Source organism: Eleutherodactylus coqui, chromosome 2 (assembly GCF_035609145.1).
Source record: "Eleutherodactylus coqui strain aEleCoq1 chromosome 2, aEleCoq1.hap1, whole genome shotgun sequence".
In the NCBI taxonomy this organism is placed as follows: domain Eukaryota; kingdom Metazoa; phylum Chordata; class Amphibia; order Anura; family Eleutherodactylidae; genus Eleutherodactylus; species Eleutherodactylus coqui.
In genome coordinates, this window is record NC_089838.1 from 206,420,037 (window position 1) to 206,433,909 (window position 13,873).

At 44.7% G+C, this 13,873-nt stretch overlaps 2 protein-coding genes across 4 annotated transcripts in view; one reads left to right on the forward strand and one right to left on the reverse strand.

Annotated features, from left to right (window-relative positions):
- Nucleotides 1–1,855, reverse strand: part of TLN2 (talin 2) — a 207,339-nt gene extending 205,484 nt beyond the window's left edge. For 2 of the 3 annotated variants that reach the window (XM_066592321.1, XM_066592320.1), the window contains exon 1: nt 1,768–1,855. The gene's annotated coding sequence lies outside the window, so the exon portion shown is untranslated. The remainder of the gene's footprint in view (nt 1–1,767) is intronic. The other variant, XM_066592322.1, reaches the window with a different exon arrangement.
- Nucleotides 1,367–13,873, forward strand: part of LOC136612164 (C2 calcium-dependent domain-containing protein 4C-like) — a 35,895-nt gene continuing 23,388 nt past the window's right edge. Inside the window, exon 1 of the mRNA XM_066592323.1 lies at nt 1,367–1,490. The gene's annotated coding sequence lies outside the window, so the exon portion shown is untranslated. The remainder of the gene's footprint in view (nt 1,491–13,873) is intronic.

Consider the following 13,873-nt stretch of genomic DNA (forward strand, 5'->3'; position numbering starts at 1 on the left):
ATTTTTTTTTACTTTGATGCAAAGAGTTTTTTCTGGCAAACACGCCTCCCATTACTTTTGCGAAATAGCGATCCTCCGGCGCGGCTTTCAGGCGTGATAGAGGATTGGCAAGCGTTTCCCCATTGTTTTCAATGGTAAAACTTACATCGGCTGCTGTGCAATGCATTTCACTGTCCCATTGAAAACAATGGGCGAGGAGTTCCGAGGAACGTGAAAAGATAGGGCATGCAGATCATGTATATGACTATTCAAAAGAATAGGTTGCACATTAGCGCAGGATTAGTAAGTCTCGCAACACACAAATCTCGCGCAGGTTTCTCAGCCATGTGAAAACCGCCTTAGTCACGGTCAAACTCCAGCACTGCAAGGCGGCGATGTACTAATGATCGAGCCACCATTCCTGTTCTCTCTACTCCCATCTCTTGAGAAGGAGAAGAAGAAGAAGAACCAGAAAGAACCTATAAACTGCATGCAGAGGTCTCCTTGCTCAGATGTGAACCTACTGAAGCAGCAGCAGTAACGCCAGTGCCCGAGGGGAGCCCAGAGACTGATGCAGGAGGGTAACATCTACAGCTTCTCTACTCGGCGGCACAAGACAACGGGCCAACATCCAACGCTGGGAAACAAACATTCTAGCCTTTTTTGACACATCAGTTTAATAAATCCGCCAGAAGAGTGAAGGAATACTTTCTATTTTGCTCATTTCAGTTATTTTTGTAAAACTGGATCGCTCGAAAAACCGCTAGTGTGACCGTAGCCCAACACATGGCGCAGTCTTCATATACGAACAGACATCAACAAGTAGGACAAACCGTACGGCCGGCACACCTAATCTAAGCAGGTACGGCTTGTCACATCGGCGTCGGGGGTTATGTCCTACTCCATCATGGAAGCAGGAAAAGAGAACCCCCTGCCGAACAGATCTGTCTTATGACGGAGCGAACAGCGCCAAACGCACCCAAATAACTTTACCCGTGTCCGTAACTCTCCGTTCAACTGCCTGCATTTTTCCAGACGAATAGGTCCTTTTCTTCCGGCGTTTTGCGCTTATCTGCGATGGAACCTCCAACAGATGTCCGTAACGCAGACGGGAATGGAAGCTTACCAGTACGGGACACTGGGCACCCAGTGCCAGCATCGCCATCCTCATGTATGGAGTGACCCTGGGCTCTCAGGGGAAAGACACCCAGACCTCAGTAGTGGCACCCGCTGGCACTGCCACTTACTGCCAGGCAGCAGCTCATCACTCCTTGGAGTACAGCAGTTCTTCATTAGAGACTGGAAAACTACCAGCCGATAATTAGATGCAAAAACTACTATTTTGTTCCCAGATAATCGCTTTAAGAAACACACCCAAGTTATGGAACTTCACTCCCGCACAGTCCGGGGCACCGATGGCATCTGGCTGCTGGGATTGAAAGTTTCCTGATCTGCTACATTGTGCCCAACTAGCGCCGGTCAGAGGGCAGCAGCGCCCACATGCCGAGCAGGTAGGTGCAGAGAACTCCGTCCGGCTGGAGCCCGGCCACCCGGAGGATCAGCAGGGCAGGGGGTCGCCGACAGCTGTGCCCGCAGCCGCACATGGGCCAGCCCGCAGCGCCCTGATAGCGCAGCCCGCAGCGCCCCGCACATGATAGCGCAGCCCGCAGCTGGACACAGCGCACATGTGACAAGCTGCACATCCCACCGGCTGCCCGTCCGCGCCCGGGACTCACATACATTCCCTTCCAGCAGCCGCTGCCCCGCCGCCACACAGCACCCACTTACCGGCTGTAGTCCCTGCCGGACCCGGGTCACTCCCTCTCCATCCCCTGCTGTCTCTCCGCCCGATGCGCTGCCCGACCCCCTGACCATAGCAGGCGCATGCGCACAAAAGCTGGAGGTGGGAGAGAGAGCAAGGTGGTCACATCACGTCGCCGCATGATTGGCGCGCACTGGGGGGTCTTGTTGGTATAGCAACGGGCGCCATCTTGTGGCTGGCATGGCTTCTAGCTGCAGGGTCCATCTCCTCTAGCTGTGCCCGCAGCCACAAGCAGGGCTTCCCTGCAGCTGGCCATGTTAGATAATGCAGGGAGAGCTCTTCTCCTTGTAGTTGGAGATATCATTGACTATGGGGTAGTCATGACAAGTGTGTTTTACCTCCATATTTGGTGCATGTTTTGCGCACCGTAATGCGGAGATAATGTAAGTTTCTGCATCTGTTCACATGGCCGTATTGTAAACGCAGCATAATCTGTATTTCCGTATCTGCACTGTAGTGGTACGCTTTTCCATTTGGTAAATACGGATCAGTATTGTGCGGCGGCAAATAGTGATGAAAAGACTAGAGATGAGCGAGCATACTCGCTCGAGCAATTGCCCTTAGCGAGTACGCTCGCTCATCACCAGAAAACACTGCTGACGCGTCCGTGATGTCATCCGTAACACCAATCCATTTTACAAATGTGCTGCAATAAATACACTATCTGAAGCCGGCCTGCGGGCTCGCTCCACGGGCATATGCGATTTCAGTCCGTAAAAACAGTCCCTGTTTGGATTGCATGTGTATGTGCGTGTTACACGCATTGTTCTGTATTCGTGCTGTTTTTTAAGTCCATGGTGCATCCGTGCGTTATATGTTTTTCAGCTCTGCAAAAAAAACGAGGGTCTAGGGTCCTACGTCCATGAGCATAATTGAGTTGTGGAATCCGCGTGGTTCTCCTGCACAGATGATCCGCAGTTCAATATGCCCATAGACTATCATTGGACATCCGCAGGTATTTAAATACCTGCGGATGTCTTTTTTTTGCCAGCGTGTGGATTGCAAGCACGGGAAAAAATGCAGCATGCTCCGTTTTCTGCGGTTTTCCCGCACGGACGGCTTCCGTAGGCTTACATTGAAGTAAATGGAAGCCGTCCAGATCCGTGGCATCTCAGCAGCTGAAACCACGGGAAAGCAGGAGTTTAAAAAAAATAAAAGCAGGCACGGCACATCGCCGGCGTCCCAGCTGCATCCGCCGTGCAGAAGAAAGAAGATCCAGCCGCGACGGAGGAGAGCCCCGCAGCGTCCGGACAGGGGAGTAAAATGTATCTTTTGGCCTCATGTCTGCGAGCCGGGTGGAATCTGCTGCGTGATTCTGAACAGGACAACCATGCGGGCCCAAACTTCGCACTATTGCGCAAAGAAAAAGCACTAAGGCCTGTTTTTTCTTGTACGCAGTAATATCACGCGACACTCACGCTAGTGAAAACAAAACCCTTGAAATTAGTAGTTTTAGCCCGTCTTTTGAAAATCACGCCCCGCAAAACTATCCCAAAACAGGCTCGTCTGAAGAGGCTCTTAATGACCAGTTTTGGCAGTAATGTTTTGCCAGAAAAAGCAGCGCTGCTGCTCAAAAATCGCTGGAAAAAAGACGCGATTGCCAAAAAAAAATCACGATCGCCAGTGTGAAGAATTCCACAGACTAGTACCACACATGCAATCGCGATACCGCTGCGAGGAAATCGCATCAAAATCATCTCTTTTTTCCTGTGGTTTTTGAGCATCAGCGCTGCTTTTTCTTGCAAAAACATGGCTGCCGCTAGCAGGGATTTTGACGCCATTTTTTAGCGCGAAAGTCAATAGGACTTTCTAATGTTTAAAAAACGCTTCAATTCACATGAAAATTGCTATTTCGTGCTTTGCGATGTGATAAAAAAAAAAGGCTCCATGGGGAAACATGAGAAATAAAGAAAATCGCACATCACTGATAGGGCATGCCACGATTTTTATTCTCTCGCAACATAAACTAAAACATCGCATATGTGATGGAAACCCTTGAAAATCATTGGTTTTATAATACTGTGTTCTTACTCTCTCATCGCACGAAAATGGCGCAATTTTATCTCCCATTTGAAGGTACCCTGAGGGCTCCTATCCACTTGTGTTTTTTTTCACGCTCCATTTTTTTTTTAACCCTTTGCAATCCAATTTTGGATTCAGGGTTTCCTAGGGGGCTTACTCTTTCTGCCATTATACAATGGCCCCATCTGCTGGCTAGAGCCAATACTGTGGTATAGGACATGCTGGAGAGGCCCCCAACAAGAGAGCAGCCAGTAATATACAGTAAGAATACCCTGCCGGACGTCTTTTAACATCGGTGCTGTACAGCCTTCAATCAGAATGTCTTTAGACGTCAGACAGTGGATTGGAAAGGGTTAAGCACAAACTTGCGATGCGTTTTAAATATTAGAAAGTCATATTGACATTTGCGTTAAAAAAACGCAAGTGGGTAGGAGCCCTAACATGGAGCAAGTATCACCTGCATAGTCGATGGAAAGAGTGAATTCGAGCGATAGTCATCCCTAGTACAGACGGGCCCGGTTGGGCCCGTTAAACAACAAATCACTTCCTTGTCGGAATCATGTGGTTTTGGCTCACCTAGAAACCAAGCGACTATCGTCCGTGTAAACAGGCAGTTGTTCATCTACGCATAACTCCTTGTTTGCAGTGAATGGAGGCGGGCGGCCAGAGGAGATCTCCAGCTGCTCCACCTCTATTCTCTGAATTGCTCCTGTGTGAAAGCACAGGCACGATAGTCGGTGGGACGACTGTCGGGCGACTATTGGCCCCGTGTAAAGATACTTTTAGAGCGTCTTCACACGGGCGTATTGATTGCAATGGGTTCATTCACATAAGCGTATTTGTCCTGCGCTTTATGATTGCGCAAAAAAACCCACAGCATCCTTCATTATCCTGTGCATTTGCGCACCAAAAGTCCCTATAGTAGTCAATGTAGATGCGTAAATGCATGCAGAATACGCTAGGAGATGCTAGAAATGCGCAATTGTGCAGGAAAAAGAACATATCTTGAACTCATTAGACTAATTAGCCATTTCAACTACTGGTAGCATTAGTGCTTTTATTTTTGACACGTGCAAATGTACATGTCCTGTGCGCAAAGAAGAATAGTAAAATAAGACGACACGCGTAGAAGAAAGCCATGTTCCCCCCACAAAACATGGCGCTCATGCACGCACAAATATGCATATGCTTATGTGATGCCAACCTTACCCACCATACATACACATCCAATGTCTCCCTAGTAACCGGCCTGTTGTATGCTAAGACAATGTCCTTTTATTATACTTCTGGCTGGTTTGCATTGATATATCTTTTATTTTACTGTATTGGCAATCCTAGGCTGCCTGTCCACAAGCGTAGCGATATCCCGCGGTGGATCTGACAGATAGGTTCACTGTGGAGAATCGCGATGATTCTCCACTCGTGGACAGGAGGCTGCGCTCTCCATAGCAACACTATGAAAAGCGTTCACTGCGTTCCCCGCGGCCGGCTTATCGCCGCGGGGAACGCAATGGGAATACGCCCGTGGACAGGCAGTCAACTACATTGTATAATACTGCGGGATCCCTCAAAATTATCTAGCACACGGTATATTTGTTTAATAATGGGAGGCAGATAACTGTATGGCATGTTGTACGTCGGAGCTATATGTTTAATATGAGGAGACTTTCCCAAGTTAGATGTAGAGTGCGAACAGAAGTTTAATGGAGTTTACATTAATTTTTTACATGTTTTCAAAACTTTAGCTATATACTGGAAGCTGTATAGGAGAAGCATATACTTTTTTTTTTATTTACAAAGAATAAAAAAAAAGTTGCCAAATAAAGTGTGAACATTTACGCCTTTAGCTCATTATATTGTAATCCTGGGGCCCCTTCAGCAAATCTCCACTATTATATCAACCCACCTTCCCCATTAGTACCACAGACATTTGTAACCTAAGGGGTTGCTTTACCACTAGAGATGAGCGAGCATCGTCCTTTTCGAGTACCTGCCTGCTCGTCCGCAAAGATTCGTGAGCCTGCGGTGGGCGGTGGAGGAGAGCGGGGGTGAACGGGGGGGAGATCTCTCTCTCTCTCCCCCTGCTCACTCCCGCAACCCACCGCTCACCCCTGCCGGCACCCGAATCTTTGCGGACGAGCAGGCAGATACTCGATACTCGCTTGAGTATTTGTCCTTAACGAGTATGCTGCTTGCTCATCTCTATTTACCACTCCCTTCCTGCAAAGCATTATGGATGTATGTTCTATCTGCAACAAATGTTCCTACTTCCACAACCTCTTCATTTCCCATAACCTATCCTGCCTGGGTGTAGCTGAAACATGGCTGACACCCTCTTAACACAGTCTCCCCTGCAGTGTTTTCTAATAGCAAACTTCAATTTACTTTCCCATCCCTGGGAAAAACGATGATAAAGGAGTTGGCATTCTGTTATCGGAGAACTGCTCCATCCCTACCTTCTGGAATACACTGTGTCTGCATGTAGTCTCTCTCCAGGTGACTATAATCTATTGACCACTGGGCCTGCCATTAGCTTTAGCAACCACTTGACTACTGGCTCCTACGGTATACTGTCTTTCAGCTGACATCCCCACTATCATCATGGGTGACTTCAGAATTGACGCATGCCATTCAGCTGTCCCCAAACTCATATCCCTTAGTTTTTCCTTTAGCCTTTCACAGTGGTCCTCCTCAACCCCGTACAGGGCCACACACTAGACCTTATTTGACCCTTCTCTGTTCCGTATCTAACCTCTTGAACTAATGTCTTCCCTATCTGGCCACAATTTACCTTCCTGTTGTCTTTTCAACTGCTCCTCCTCTCAGTCTAGAAATTAATTCAACCTTGTAACACTTGTAGGAACCTTAAGTATCTTGATATTCCCATTGTCTTCTACTACCCTCTACCATATATTCATTTCATGACACAGAAGCAGCCACTGGCTAGATGAAAACTGATAGATCCATGGGGTTTGATCACTGGGACCCTCACTGATCCCGAGGACAATGGACCTGTGTCTCCCATATTTCTCGGGGCAGGGTTGCTTCTCCCTATATCTGTAACACCGCAGTGAATAGACTGCTGGCCGCATGTGCGCAGCTACGGTTCGATTCGTTTCAGTGGATTTGACAAAGATAGCCAAATACAAAGATCTTATCAATGTCCATTAGCCCCATTGAAATGAATGGAGTTGCATCCACAGATGCGCAGCCAGCAGTCGATTAACTGCCAGGTTACTGCAGTAGGAAAAAGCAGCTCTGCATTGAGAAATGGGGGGGCACAGGGTCCCCGCTCTTTGAACCAGTAGGAGTCCCAACGGTTAGACTCCACTAATCTATCAGTTTTCATCCATCCAGTGGTGAATATGATGTCTTTGGTCCTCATGCCTTTGATTTTTTAAGACCCTAGCAATGCCCCAGATGCTAGTGCTGCATCGATGGGTTACGTAAGGAACCTTTCACATGGGCAAAATTTTTCCACAACACGCAACCAAATTTGTCATAGTGCAGAACATTCTTCACCAAAGTCCTCATGTCTAACGGGTAGTTTTTGTTGCGGAATTGAAAATAGCTTATTTCTATCAGCAATTCTGCATCAAAATCCACATTTAAACATGCGGATTGTTATATGAATATCTGCAGCAGCAAATTCCGCTGCGTGTTAGGGAACAATTCCATTCTGTGAGAAAGATCCTTACGAGACCCAGCAATGCAGTTGAAAATTATCATGTATTTGCGCAAAAATTTTTGACTTTTCTCCTTTCTGCACCGGCCCAGCCACTTTTTTGAGAAGTAAAGTAGGTGGTGCTTTCGGGAGACGGCATCGGCTGCTCCAGACTGACAGATTAATGTATAATTTACGCCAAAAACTGGCATAAATTATACTAGAAATGTATTGCAGGTGGGACCTGGCGCACATTTCTGCCTAGGTGCATGGAGCTTCCGGGGATGCACCTTTTCAAGTATTTAGTGCACTGTTTGCCCTGAGAAATTGTGCTAAGTCCAATGCAGGAAAATCCTGGGACTACGGTACATCGATTTGCGACCATCACAAAAAACCCAACATGCATATTCCAATATATATACCAACCTAAATACTAAACGTGAAGGTATAAGGGAAAGTAGTCAGGAGGAAATAATCATAGACATCAATATGTCCTCTATACCCCCACACAGAAACTGTAATACAGACCAGTGCCTACAGCTCCATGAATTCCAGTGGAGCTCTGAGGTTAATTAACATTGTGAGTTATTAGGATAATTTACCCAGAAAAAGTTTGGCACTGAGAGAAGACATACTGAATTTTGGGATAAAGTAATCCAGATAACCTGAAGTTGGAATCCAACATTTGCAACCTGTCACCCAAATTGCTTGGCATCACTCATAGCAGTATTTGTCTTCTCCTCCAACTTGCATCCATTTTATGTACATTTTTCTGTCAAGAAAAACACATGGCATGTATCAGTGATTAGTGATGTCACTGGTTCTGTATGGTTTTTCTGCCATGTTGCTCCTGTACTCCCTGTACTGCATGTTCTGTTGACTTTGACTTGACTTTAACCTTGAACTTGTCCTTGTGACCATTATATATTATCATTTTGTGTACTCCTTCTTGCTTACCCCCCCCCCCCCCCATAGGCCCCCTGCACAAGGGGCGGAAATTCTGCCGCGGGATTTCCCGCAGAATTTCTGCCCGTGCCGGCCTGCATAGGATTGCATTAGATAACGCAATTCTAGGCAGACGACCATGAATTATCCGCGTGAAAACACACAAAGAAAACAAATCGCGGCATGTTCTATTTCTGTGCGGGTCTTGCAGAGGCCCCCACAGAAATGTCAGTGGTGACGGGCCGAGTCCTCCCTGTGCATGCGCCGGCAGCTGGTGCATAGTAGAGACAGAAGACGCCGGGAGCGGGTGAGCCACAGGTCTCTGCAGGGACACGGGACCGCATCCCGCTACGAGAATTCTCGCAGCGGGATCCGACTCGGCCGTCTGCAGGCGGCCTTACTCTTCTACTGTACTCTACTATTTAATTGTTGTTTTTATCTAAAATGTACATATTAGCACCAATAACAACTGCAATAATTTACATTACTCCCTTCTCATGTGAATCATGGTATGTTTGATGAGAGCAGCTCTTGTTGTGGCAAACTTGAGCTGTTCTTGTATTACAAGGATGGCCATTCATCAAGTGGGCGTCATGTAATACTGTCGAAAATCCTGTGAGGCTGCGTCTTTCTCTGGCTAAATCAGTTGTTTGCCAGGGGTGCTGGAAGGAAGACCCAAAACCATCGGCTGACCCAGAGGCGTAGCTTGAAGCTCCTGGGCCGCAGTGCAAAACCTGTAACAGAGCTCCAACTATGATGCTTTATTCATAGTACTGGGCTCCCTATTTGGAGAAGAGAGGCCTTATGGGCCCCCTAAGGTTCCTGGGCCCGGGTGCAATCATATTCCCTATAGTTACGCCAGTGGGTCGACAGTTTGCAAAGTGTTGTCTTTTAGGAGTATGTACTGTATCTATGTCTGGTTGATTAAAGGCAATGTCCAACATGAAAAGATAGCTGCTTTCTTCTTAAAAACAAGCCCATATTTGTTCAAAGATTGTGCATCAAATTGCAGTTCAGTTCTATTCATTTCACTGGAGCTATAATACCGGACACATGCATGGACATGAGTTTTGAAAGCTATCTGCAATACAGCATTCTTGTTGGGTTACCTACACTGGCAACCTGCGTTTTGCCTGCGGATGAGAGGTGATTTTCAGGCAAAATTGCCTCGCATCTGTGAACTTCCGATCCTCCCGCGTGAGTTTCACACGCGAAAGAGAATCCGAAGGGTTTCCTTTTGATTTCAATGGGAAACCTCATATTGCACTCACATGCACATCGCAGAGCATGCAAGAGCTAAGCGATTCATTGAATTGAAAGCTATGTCTGTGATTGGTTCATCCAGGGCTGTATTGACTGATTGAGCAGCGCTGGATGAACCAATCAGAGCCATCACTTCCTGAAGGTGGGATTTACGAATCCAGAAACCAGGAGGTGATCTTCTGTGGGCGAACGAGGACTGCAGGACGCCTGGTGGAGCTCTGGAGAGCAGCGGGAGGACCAGACTGAGCCTGGTAGGTAAGTATTCCAGTTTTCTTTGTGGAGTGCAGCTAGGGTTTAGTTTTGGGGTAGGGCTTAAGTCACATCGCACGAAAACCACAATTTTGTACGTTGCGATGCGACAAAAACAAAGGCACCATAGGGAGACATGGACTACAAAACATGGCAAATCACAGAACTATTGAGCAAGCAGCGATTTTTTTTTTTCTAGCAACATAGCATCAGAGAAAACATAGCTAATGTGAAGGAACACATTGGAAACCATGGGCTTCACATAAGTGCTTTTCAGTAGCGCTGTCGCAGCACTACAACATTGTGCGATTTTGTAGCCTGTGTAAAAGCAACCTAAAAGAATGGGGTTCATATTCGACATTTCGCAATGTACTAATCTCACGCAAGTTTCTCGGCCATGTGAAAGCGGTCTTAGAGTGGTGTTTGAAAAGTTTAAGCAATCAGATGGCACTATTGTACATGTTTTGTTCTCATTTTGCTACTTTTTTCACATTTCTAAGTTTTTCTACAAATTTTGAGTTTTCAATCTCCAGTGTATCTGTATTAGGGCTTATTCACACAGACGAGAATCTCACGCAAATTTTGTGCGTTGTGAGAAGCACAAAATTCACACAAATATGAACTGCATTCTTTTGAATTTATTTACATGAGCAATTGTTTTTCCCTCGTTTTTTCCGTGGGGTGGCTTGATAGGCTGCCTCTCAGAATGCAGTATGACGTAATGCTATAGCATTACGTCATACTGCAGGAATGATCAAAGTATCCCATATTGTAGTCCCCCAGGGGGACTTAAAAGTAAAGTAAAAAAAAAGAGCAATAAAGCTTTTTTAATTGTAAAAAAAAAGTAATAAAGGTTTAAAATCCCCCCCCCCCCCTTTTGCCATGTCTATAATTAAAAAGTTTAAATAATAAAATAAAAATACATATTTGGTATCGCCGCTTTCATAAAAGTCCGATCTATCAAAGTAGCGCATTATTTACCCCGTACGGTGAACGTCGTCCGAAAAAAAAAAATAAAGAACGCCAGAAATGCACTTTTTCAGTCACCCTGTCTCCCAGAAAAAACGCAATAAAAAGCGATCAAAAAGTCATATGTATTCCAAATTAGTACTAACAGAAAATACAGGACATTATGCATTATGAGCCCTTGCTCCACCATGTCGACGGAAAAATAAAAAAGTTATTGTGCGCAAAAGATGACCGCAGAAAATAATTGAAAAAAAATTTAAATTAAAAATTAAAAAAAAGTAGTATAGTAAAAAAGAAAACTATACAAGTTTGGTATCGTAGCAATCATACTGACCCATAGGATAAAGTTATCATGTCGTTTTTGTTGCAGTTTGTGCGCCGTAGAAACAAGACGCACTGAAAGATGCCGGAATGTTGGGTTTTTTCATTTTACTCCAGTTAGAATTTTTTAAAAGTTTTTCAGCACATTATATGGTACTTTAAATAGCACCACTGAAAAATACAACTTGTCCGGCAAAAAACAAGCCCTCATACAGCGACGTCGATGGATAAATAAAGGAGTTGTGATTTTTTTAAGTGGGGGAGGAAAAAACGAAAATGGAAAAAAAGGGGGCCGCGTCATTAAGGGAAAAAAACAGATCCATTTTTTTTCTGTTTTATTTCAGTTTCTCCTCTAGAAACGGAGCAGAAAAACAGAAACCCTGAACTGACCCCTAACACAGCCTTATTTGTGCGAAGAGAAATCTGGACTACATGTGAATTTCCTTTTCTTCGCACGTGTACTACTGTTTTTTCTAGAAAGTAAAGATAAAGGCACACATTACAAATATATTTTAAGGTTTGTACACACGTTTAGATCATTAACTTATAGTCCAGTTGGCATAGGAATCCATTACACACATTTAGTTTGTTTTGTTCCTCTCATAAAGGCAGGTAGTTGCCTGGGTAAACATGGAAAGTGCCTTGGGCCTGCATTTGTGCAAACGTAAAAATATTTTCACAGCATGATACCCTTAACCAACCTTGTGTTGTATTGTCAGTGTGCTGGAAATGTAAGGGTGAAATTGCATGGTTCGAGTACTATCATAGAAAGGTTAAATTAGCTAAAGGTGAGCCATTATAGTGAAAAGAATGCTGCCATCCAATAGATGGCGCTGTAGAGCTATTTTTCCATCTTTCTTATTTGTTTTAGTGAAAACAATAATATGCCATAATCTTACCAAATTACCAAATTACAAGCAACAAAGCTATTTGCCAGAATTGCAATGCTATAAATAAGGTGCATGACTTTTAATGTTAAAACGTACCTGTCGTTTTTAGGTGACTTGTCAGAATAAGCTATGTGTGTGAACATGAAGGAGTAGCACTATTTATCGCCATTATGTGACTTGTGTATAGCATTGTTCAACAATTTCTCCCTCTACACCCTCAATCTCTAATTGTCAGTCGTCCCTGAGCTGGTGGGTGGAAACAAGCTACTACACATTTGTGTTGGGCATTTCAGCTATTGTTCGTGATCTGTTTGGCTTAGTTTACCAAAAAGAGTCAGCTCTTTGTTTAACACTTCAGGCTGTTTTGCCTTCCTCTCTGTGCTCTAATCTGACTTTTTTTTAGAAGTTTATTGAGATAGAGGGTTTACTACCAAGGTTTATAATACTTTTCTATCATTTGTACATCTATGCACTTGCACTGTGTCAACAGACTATCAGGGGCGTAACTATAGAGGATGCAGAGGATGCAGTTGCACCCGCTCCCAGGAGCCTTAGGGGGCCCATAAGGCCTCTCTTCTCCATATAGGGAGCCCAGTACTATGAATAAAGCATTATAGTTAGGGGCCCTGTTATAGGTTTTGCATTGAGGCCCAGGAGCTTCAAGTTATGCCACTGGATTGTATATAGCCTTCACTTCCTCTATTCATCCTATACCTTATATGGTAAGTATGATCTCACCTATGAATGACAGGTGTTTCTGTATCATGGGTGGTTCTTTTTTTATACCTTTGATATACCCATTGCTGGTATGCAACCATGTTATTACAAGTTTTTCAGGTGTCTCTATAGCTAGAGATTCATTACTATGTTTATAGAATGTTTTTGCCATTTGTACATTAATACATTTACACTTTGTCAAAAAATATTGCATGTAGCTTTTCTCTACTTAATCTATGTTTGATATAATTTTCGTGATCCTACCTATGATTGATTTTTTTTATTATTGTTAGATGTGTTGTTCCTATATGTGATTACATTGTATTCTATATTTTTATAATAAAAAATATATAGTATGTGTTAGGTTGTGCTGCTGGGACCTGTAGTACTATGGTTTCTGGCAGCACAGGTGTGGCATGATTGAGCTCGCTGGGTGTGGTGATCTGCTGCTAGCCAGTTCCCCAGGTCTTTGCTCACATTTAAACCCAGCTCCTGTCAGTGTCTTGTTTGTTAATGTCCATTCTTGCGCTTATTTTCTGTCAGTTTTGTGTCAATTTGTCCTGCTGAGTTTGTTTACCATATCTAAGCTAGGGTGCACTTGGGGTCCTCTAGCAGATGTGTCTTGCTAGTGTAGGGACCTCAAGACACAAGGAGCCTTGTTGTGGCTTTGCAGCTAAAGTTCATTGGCCAATGTACGAACCAATACCTCGTACTTTTATAGCTTTATCATCTGCTTATGTGTACAGGTATGCAAGGTGAGTGTTTTGGTCATTTGTCAGTCCCTATGTTATGTCTGTCCATCAGTCCAGTCAGCAGTATGCAGTTCTCTGTCCAGTTGGTGTTTCCGTCAGCACGTCCAGTCTGAAATCCGTTTTAGGTCCCTGTCTTTGTGTTATACCCAGCCTGTTTTGGGCACGTTCATGTGGGGCTGATGCTTATTCACCCACACGAACGTAACATAATGCACCCCCTTTTGTAACTGGGGGGGCATTATGTTGACATATATTATGTTAGTATGCGTATGTTGTATGC